We start from the raw sequence: 10,006 nt of genomic DNA on the forward strand, positions 1-10,006 counted from the left end.
GAAATTGATGTGGGCAAATGATGTTTCCGATGAGAAGAAAGTGTGCCCATGAAGGACAGAACAGACAAGAGGGTAATAACAAAATAAAGAGCTGGAAGGGACCTAAAAAGACACAGGAGCAAAGCAACCATGCTATCAATGTGTTGGAAACATTCTGGACATGAGTGCCTTCCCTGTGTTCCACGTTTAGTTTAGTGGAACAAGGGAAGGCACTAGACTAGAAACTATAATTATAACATAAGCAGAAAACAACTAAGAACCATGAATAGTACGGAATCACACAGTATGATTAAAACAAGAAATATACAAACATTGAGTTACGATTTTGTTTAATCGTATGTTTGTTAGAAAGTAATCATATTGCTTCGAAGGGGGAATTTAATGCGGAATCCAGAAGTTGTTTTTTATGATTGTTTATCTACTAATAGTAATTTTGTTTGCAAACATTCAGAATCTCTGAAAACTGTTAATAGCCAAATTTAAGAAGAACATTTTTGTCATAATAATAATTACAAAACAAAAGAATCAAACAGTAAAACAATCAAAAAAAGATTCAGAGACAGGTTGCTTATGTACTACAGTTAAAACATTCACTCCATGGGAGTCTCTAGTGGCCATCAGATTAGTTGCAGCTATCAGGACATCTATAGTGTACACAATATTTACTAGAATTTAAAAAACGGACAATATGCAAGATTTTAAGAGTTTAAAACACAGTGGTCTGTAATTGTAATTTTCTGATATTTATTACAGAAAACAATAATATATATTTCGCAGGAAGCAATGTCATATTTGAGACACTGTAGGGAATAAAAGGCTGTAATGCAATTGCAAGAAAAAGCCTGTAATGTCCAATAATGCAGTTGTACAACTAGTTGATTAAACTACTACCCAATTTTGTCAGGGTTAGCTCAACTTACAATAGAAAAACATAACTAATTATATTTTAAGAAGATTTTAAATGATTCGTCTTGGGTAAAGAAATATATATGTGTATATATACGTATGAATCTTAATGTTGAATAAATACTGAATGAAGAATTTGAAAACACCCCGCAGATTAGTAGATGTATAAAAAAGACAAAGAAAGCCATTTAAATAAATAATTCTGTGCTTAAATAATGAATTGTACAATATTAATATTAAAATATACATTTGTAAATTCATTTACAAATTCATTTTTAATTAGTTTATTAATTCAAACATGACTAACGTATTTTTTTTAATTTAATATTTAAATTTAAAATAAAAACATTATTTTTTAACCAATATTTCAAAATGAATTATTAATCTATTAATAGATACTTCAAATCGAAAATGAATTTCACAAAAAAGAATTAAACTCTCATTCAAAACCTCATTTTCAACATTTTTTAATTCCAAAATGAAAAAAACAACAACAGATGTTCAAATTCGGTTTTTAAAACACAATTTAAAAAGAGAAAAAGTATATGGATTCAAAATTCAGATTCATTTTTGACATTTAAACTGGTGATTCCACAACTCATATGAAAATCTATTTCCCTTTCCTGTTAGTTCACAGATGAGAATTTATATTAGCATATTGATTAGCTCTGGGATTAAACAGGATTAGCTGCCTGGATTTTTCTACACTGCTGTTTGTGCTCATAACTTTGCGTTGCTAATAAGTGTAAGCGCGCACAAAAGCTGAAATTGATTCAGTTTAGTACCTTTCTCTGTACGCTCTGTGCTTATAATGGCCCTGAATTCTGTGATATATTGAGCAAATGATGTAGAAATAATTTTAACAGAGGTCATAAAGTAATTAAATCACTGCTGTAATTTTATTTGTTTATATTTTGTTTTTGTGTGAAGGTTTGTTTGATGACAACTTGGACTCCTCCGTGAGATGAGGACACACCCACATCTGTTCCATACCACAGTCATGGAGGATGTTACAGCTCATAGTCAGCTTTGCGGCATCAGACACACACACACACACACACACACACACACACACACACACACACACACACACACACACACACACACACACACAGGAAAACCACCAACTGGACTTCATGCAGGAGAGACTGCCTCAGTGATGATTGTCTCTGCGTCCTATACTTTACCTCCTAACCATTATCCCCTTTAACACACAATATAAAGTCACACCAAAAGCGTTGTGTAACTTTATTAAGAATGACGTCTGTAACTTGTACACATTTGTACTTTTACTTGTTTTATCAGCTCAGTCCGCAGGCACACACTTGGAGGTTCAGCTCTCTGTTTCACTGCAGGGTCCCTTCATTCTTCACATATCCGTGTCAGGCAGAGTGTCAATCCGGAGGCTGAATGGCCCTTGTGCAAGCGCACACACTTCTTAGCAGTGCATGTGTATGTCCAACCAATCAGGGAGCTCCTTACACTGTTGCATAGCTAACATGTATTGCTTCGGGATTTCAGAAATCAGATAGCTAATCCAATAATTAATCTGTCGGCTAATCCAGGACGTAATCCAGTAGTTAATCTGTTAGCTAAACCACTTTCGAATGAGTTGTGGAATCGCCATTTAAAATGTCAGAAATATATTTGTTGAAAATCTTTGGTTTTTTAAACCAATTTACTTATTTCTCTTTTTAAAATTGTGTTTTTAAAACAATTTTCAAAATCTGTTTTTTAATTTTGGAATTCAAATTTTTTTTTTTGAAATGAGGGTTTGATTGAGAGTTTAATTCTTTTTTTGTGAGCCTTATTTTTGATTTAAAGTATTTATTAATAGATGAATAATTCATTTTAAAATATTGATTTAAAAAACAGTGTTTTTATTTTTAATTAAATTATTAAATAATATTAAATTACTTTAGTAGACTTTGAATAAATAAAATTAAAAATGAATTTGTAAATGAATTTACAAATGTATTTTTTATTGTACAATTCATTATTAAGCACAGAATTCTTTATTTTGAAAAAATAAATTGTGATCCTCCATATAGCACTTATAAGTATCCGATTCAGGGACATAGGTAAGGTCATCACAGTCACAGTGTGTTTATTCAACATTCGGTGCTACTTCCCTGAACTGTCAAACAGGTCACACGTCTACTGATATTCATGCAGGTGCTCTTATTTAACATCCTCTACTCTGCAGTTTCATACCATAAACAGATTTTATAAGACATAAACATGTAATGACTTTGCTTAAACAGATACTTTCATTAGCGGGAAAAATACAGGTATATTTTATGTCTTCTAAGTTTGAGCTTGTAAATCATCACCTTGACAGGAATGAGGAAAATTCCTTTGAGTTTTTATTTGCTTTGACTCTAGCCTTTAATTCTTCCCCTCTACCACTCAGCATTTTCTCCTGCACACTTTTGCATCACTCTTAAATTATTTTTACATTTTTAACATGTTAACAAAATTGTTAACATGATTTAACACAACTTGTATCTTTGTTGCTCTTAATTTAGCAAAGCACTATACTGTTGAAAAGACTTCTGGGGTGCAGGATAAAATGTGGTGAACCATATTAAACCAAAACACAAGCCACTGTCCAATCTCAGTGTGCTACTGTTCAAAGTAGAACTGCCTAAGAAGTGAACATAACTTTTTATTTAACCTTTGGAGTGCAAAAATCCAACATTTTATCATGTATCATTTTGCATGTGTTCTGGAGCCTTTCCAAACTGTGATAGGGTAAGAGGCAGGGTACACCCAGGCAAGGTCACCAGCCTGTTAAAGGGCTCAAAGTATAACAAGTATCTTATATATGTGGTAGTTACGACAACTCGGAAAAGTTGTAATCGACAATTTAGAGCTTCAGCTTATGACAGTTGGTCTTGATATTTAGATTAGACCACTACTATTACTATTTCCAGCACACTTGCTTGATAAATAGTCAATTGGCTACTGAAACTCTAAAATAGATAAAGAGGATTAAAAATCTGTCATAATTACACTAAACTTAACAACAACAACAACAATAATAATGATACATTTATTTGTATTAGATAGTATCAGATACCATTCATGTAGGTCTATCTCTTGGGTTATAATATCTATTGTCTGCAAACTGCAGTGAAACAGATAAAAAAAAATAAATCTTTATACCAGAATTTAAAATCGCTCATGCTGGAATGCTTAAACAGTATTTATAGTTTCTGTTATTATTTTTGATTTATGAAATACTCTGTGCTGCCTTGTTCCTCCTGAAAAGACTGTTTTTTTAATGGCTTATGGTCGGTTTCAGGATAAAGGACTGTGAAAATTATTCAAACCAGGTTTGCTGCAGCTACAGCAGAGTACTATCCACAAAACAGAAACACTATAGTGAACACAACTATACTTTTTGTCACGATCCGCAAGGCAGAGCATGAGGAGATCACTGGTGAAAGATGTGGACTCAAGAGCAGACACTGACAACCGACTTACTGAGCGTGAACTTTATTCACAGTGGGAGGCAAAATACGAACAAAAGCAGAGAATGGCAGAAACTCAAACTAAGAAAAGCCTAAACTGACAAAATTAACAAGAAGCATGCAATCTGAGGCAAGGAACTAGAAAAACTTGAAACGCAGGTGAAAACTCGGGGATGACACGTAGACGAACCAGCAACAAATAGAGGAAGACACGGGGCTAAAATACACAGGCAGGACAATGAAAGGCTGGGCAATGAGTGGGAAAACAGCTGGGACAAATGAGACATAACAAGACAAAGGAAGCTACGCAGAACATAGGACAAGGACAACCAAAGTAAAACAGGAAGCACGAGACATTAGCAAAGATGCAGACTTGATACAGAGATGTGGAAACCATGACAGACTCTGTAACATGAAGCACAGACAAAAGTAACTAGATGAGGAACACAGGGAAGACGTAAAGACAGAAAATCAAGACTAAGCATGCAACACATGGAGAACAGAATTAAACCTTCACCAAGAACACAGCGACGGCACAGAAACAGAACAGAAACCTAAATACCAGGAACTATAAATATAAACAGAAAACCATAATTCAAAGAGTATAACTTAAACCCAAAAGACAAACAATGGGTCACCAGACCCAGTGCCGTGACACTTAGAGTGCATCTGAAACGACCATAACATTTTATTATGTAACATTACGACTCAGCATATTTGAAAGTTTTTAGTTTTCATGTTATGCTTAGACTGTTATGAAATATCATACATTTAGGATTTATCTTTTGGGTTGTGATATATAATATGTGATTTTCCATATGCTTCCAGACTAAAAGGAAAATAAAGATGTGGGACACACCTGTGGAGGTGATAAAAGAGACAATTATGAGTCTGGGCTTGCGGTGTGTAAATCTGACATTTGAAGAGTAATACTCATTTGAGAGCTTAAAAAAATAAATTGGCAGAGATTTAGGAAATATTTTGAGCACTAGTCATCATTCCTCGTAGTATGGGCCAGCGCATGACATATACAAATACAGGTCAACACAGAGGTATCCAACTCCAGGCCTCGAGGGCAGGTGTCCTGCAGGTTTTAGATGTGTCCTTGATCCTACACAGCTGATTTAAATGGCAAAATTACCTCCTCAACGTGTCTTGAAGTTCTTCAGAGGCCTAATAATAATTTGATTCAGGTGTGCTGAACCAGGGTGCTATCTAAAACCTGCAGGACACCGGCCCTTGAGGCCTGGAGTTGGACGCCCCTGGGCCAACACAGGGACAGAAAAAACAGATTTCCAGTAAACAGAAAACCATCCCATCCATCTATTGTCTTCCACGTATGCAACGGTTACAGTGGATGCTGGAAGCCAGCTCTCATGAGTGCACAGAAAGGTTACACCCTTTGACAGGTTGCCAAGCTATCATAAGGCTCAAAGTATAACTACCATCTTATAGTTGCTGAGAATTATGTATGAATCAACTGAGAGTGTCAGCTTCTTAGAATTGGCAATGATATTTACTTCCGAGCACCACTAATCTAAAATTTGTGGTTTTAGGTAATACATTTAAAGCTTTTAATAGCTTTTAGAGGAATTGTTAGATAATGAAAACTGCTCTCCATGTTCAAATTCATGTTGGTTTCTGTTACTCACATGAATTCAGATTGGATAATATCATTTTTAGGTCTTCAATTTCTGTGTCAGTCTGTTGCTACCGTTTTGTTTTTCAAGCAAAAGTTAAAGGCTCAAGCATCACAGAAACCATGTGATAACCAGTAACCTTGGATAAATGTCTCAGACCTATCTTGAGTTAGTCTAACAACTAACGCAGCTAGTTTACCCATAAACTGTAAGTTGTTGAGCAAACACCTCGGACTTCCGTGAAGTTCATGCCGGCCTCAGTAAAGAGAACATAAAACTGAATCAGTATGTTTTTTGTATGTTTTTTGAGGGGTGAGTTAAGAGATATATAGAAATATAGAAATAATTATGCTTTCCTTCAGCTCTTATGTAAAATAATATTAATGGATTATTTTTAATAGGCTGTGTTTTTGGTCCCTGACCTTTCTGGATTTGCTTATGTTCAAACCTTAAGCAATTTTAAAGGAGAACATCATTTTTTGTTGGCATTTTGCCTTTATTTGATTGAAGAGTGAACTTTTTAGAATTGGAGTGTGGGGAGAGAGACGGGGTAATCCACATGCAGCAAGAGGCCCTGGGTTGAAATCAAGCCCAGATCAATGCATTGAGCCTTGTGGCATATGGCCATCTGCTCAACTATCCGCTCAACTAAAGAGACCTGAACATCACCATGAACATCACCATGGGCATCACCATGAACATCACCATGAACATCACCATGGGCATCACCATGAACATCACCATGGGCATGAATTTCGTAGTCATTTCAGGCTTTAAATTAGTTTTGTGGACTTTTATTTTTCCAGGATTAAATGACTTTGCAGCACATACAACTTTAATGACTTTGTTTGAATATATTTTGAATTTTCTCTAATCCACCAAGGCTCAAAAGTATGCATGCACCGCCAGTAATTTATTTGTTAAATGCCCCTTAGCAAGTTGCATCTCGACCAGATATGTTGGTAGCCATCAACACATTTCTGTGTTGATAGTTTGGCTGGAAAACTCTACTTTCAGTTGACTTTAGTGGACTTTAGTGCCGAGTAGAGCTTTCTTAACACCATGTTTGCTTATCAGCCAGGGATTCTGTTGGAGAGCCTGCCAGAGCCTCTTCGGGTTTCAGCTCAAAAAAGTACTTATCTTGCCAGTATCACTCAAAAAACCTCACTGAGTTTCTCAGTCTGTTTATCTTTGACATACCTAGCACACCCCTGGTACAGAGGCTAAAAATCCATAATGCAGGCATTGACCAGTCTTGGAATACAATAACTGACTAAAGTTCATTCTGTCACCTGTCCTCGGTATCCAGGAAATATAATTTGGAGGAGGTGTTTCTAATGAATGTGGCTTTCTCTCTTCCAGCACAGCGATTGTATGAATGGGCTGTAGACATTTACACTTTAATTGCAATAATTAAAGTGTAAATGTACATCTTTTGGAAATGTACATTATGGGTTCCCTGGCAGTGGGCATCATCATGCCTTTGTCATCTCCACTCTGTTTGGGCTTTTTCTTTCTGGAGAAGAAGGGTGAGAATCTCAAACCATGCATCCACATTTGAATCAAATCTCTGTTAAAAAACAAGTATCTGTTGCCTCTGTTGTCTTCCGCATTTGAACTCTTGCAGGGTGCCACCATTTTTTCAAAGTTGTATCTCAGTAACGCTTACCACAGGGTGTGGATAAAAGATACTTCAAGTATTTTGGGATCCCTTTTATGCATACCACTGCTCCAGCTGTGCTCCAAGCCATGGGTAACAATGTGCTGACTTCACCTTTGTCTGCTTGGATAATATTTTCATCCTCTCCAAGACCATTTCCAAGCATCAAAATCACATCCTGCAGGCACTGGAATGCTTATTGGAAAACGAACTGCATGTCAAAGGACATGGATTAATATTGCATGTTGATTTTGTGGCACTTTGGGGATTTATTACTAAGTACAGGTAAAATGACACCCAGCTTAGGTTCAAATGGTGGAGTAGACAGTTTTGGCAATGATGAGAAATCTCCAGCATTTCTTGGGGTTTGTAAACCTTTACAGTCATGTAATTAAAGATGTATGTGAATGTACTGCATCTGCTTATTCTGTCCAAAAGAAGTCCTCCAGAGCGGATGGCCATGCTCCCACATTTCCCTGAACCATCATTGTCAATAATTGACCAGTTTTCCAAAGGGGCTCACTTTGTGGCTCTGCAAAAACTGCCCACAACTATAGAAAGTGCTCAGCTTCTAACTCGCCATGTATTTTTGCTTCATCCTACTGGAAACCATTTAGAATCAAGGGCCTCTGTTAGAGTTAGAGGTATCCCTGGTACAACAGCCACTTCTATTCCCATCCAAGAAGGTTTGGTGTGCAGCTCCTTCTGAGCAGCATCACCTCTCCCACTGTTGTCAGCTTTTGATGGCGGCCCGTGCAGCTCTATTGACGACACAAGAACGAAGCAAGCGTCTGGCTTACCTACGGCATGGCACCCATCTACTCTGCAGGTTTGATTATCTTCCAAAAATATCCAGTTATGAAATGTATTTCAGAAACTATTTTAGAATTGCCCTAAGACTTGAGATTCAGGCCTGAGGCAAATGAGAATCAATCTCCCAGCTAAATCTTGTTCAGCCCAGTGCAAAGTTGCATAACCTTTCTGTGACTTACTTGCAGTCACAGTTAATATGCACTTTCTGCTGTGCATTAAATCATTTCACTGTGTGTCAAACCATTTCAACATATCAGTCATTAAATTAAAGGGGAAATGAGGTGGAAAATGAGAGGCTTTAATTATCAAATCTGTATTAAATAATTGTTGTTTACATGTGAAGAGATCCTTTTTCAAAGGCTGTTTCACTGGATCATCTTTTCTAAATAATGTAACAGGTTAAAATTATTGTCAGCAGTGACTGAGTCTGCCATCCCTCCTCCCAGACAAGAAGGTTTCTACGAATGTCCACGTAATCAGTCTCACTGTGCTTAGCACTGGATTAAGTTGCTGCTACCATAAACTGAGCGTGCGCGTTAACAAAAAAACAGACATTTATAGCAATTTTTCCTCTTCACACAGTTAGCTGGTAGATGGCAGGCGTCTGACTGTGGGGTAACCTGCTGTATATGTCTTGTTGCCACATCAACATGTGGACATGCAATGAAAATTTTCCTTACCCATGTGAGTAAAGGGGCTCTGTAGCTTCATGATTAGTGTGCGTTTGTTCCGGTTTTTCTTACTTCACTTTGATTTGTGCACGGCTGCAGGTGAGGCTGACACAGCGGAGCTCCATCAGTTCATCACACCTCCACTGCATAAGACGTGCCGGGACCTGAGGTTGTGTTGTTGTGTGTGTGTGTGTGTGTTGGGGGGGCGGGAGGCAGAGGGAGTGTTCGCCAAGGGCACCAAACAGGCTAGGACCGCCCCTGCTTGCTTGTAACCAAACCTGTTGAAAATTTTATCTCAACTCCCAAGGTGGAGTCCATCCTAGTGTTGACCCTTCACAAGAATTCTCCTCAGGTCTTCCCGTTCCTTTGACTTTGCCTTTGTTCTGAGGATTAGTCACTCCAATGTCTGTTGTTAAACAAATCATTTTTACGGTGCCAAAGAGAAACTACTGGTTATAGTCAATCATTATCACTAACATGAAGTTATGGGCTTCAGCCTTGTCAAGTTAAAAGACACTGTAAAACCTTTAACATCACTTGTTTGTTTTATATCACCGGAAGGGCTTGTCCTTTTCCCCTTTGGGAAAATACAGGTACAAAGAAACAAAGAAAGGCGTTAACCACTTTTCGTTTTTTTTTTTTTTTTACCTTTGTGCTGAAAACGTTTCTAGAAAATTCCTAATTGATTCCTGATCCTGGATATTTGACCAAAGTCACAGAATTAAAGAGGTATTCAAATGTTAACTCCAATGAAAATAGGAGCTGATATGGGTGATTTATTGGTTGAAAGGCAAGCCTTTATTAAGAAGTCGGAAAAAGAATCGCCACATCTAAACCACG

Source organism: Perissodus microlepis, chromosome 22, assembly GCF_051167445.1.
Source record: "Perissodus microlepis isolate ML-2025 ecotype Zambia chromosome 22, ASM5116744v1, whole genome shotgun sequence".
NCBI lineage: Eukaryota > Metazoa > Chordata > Actinopteri > Cichliformes > Cichlidae > Perissodus > Perissodus microlepis.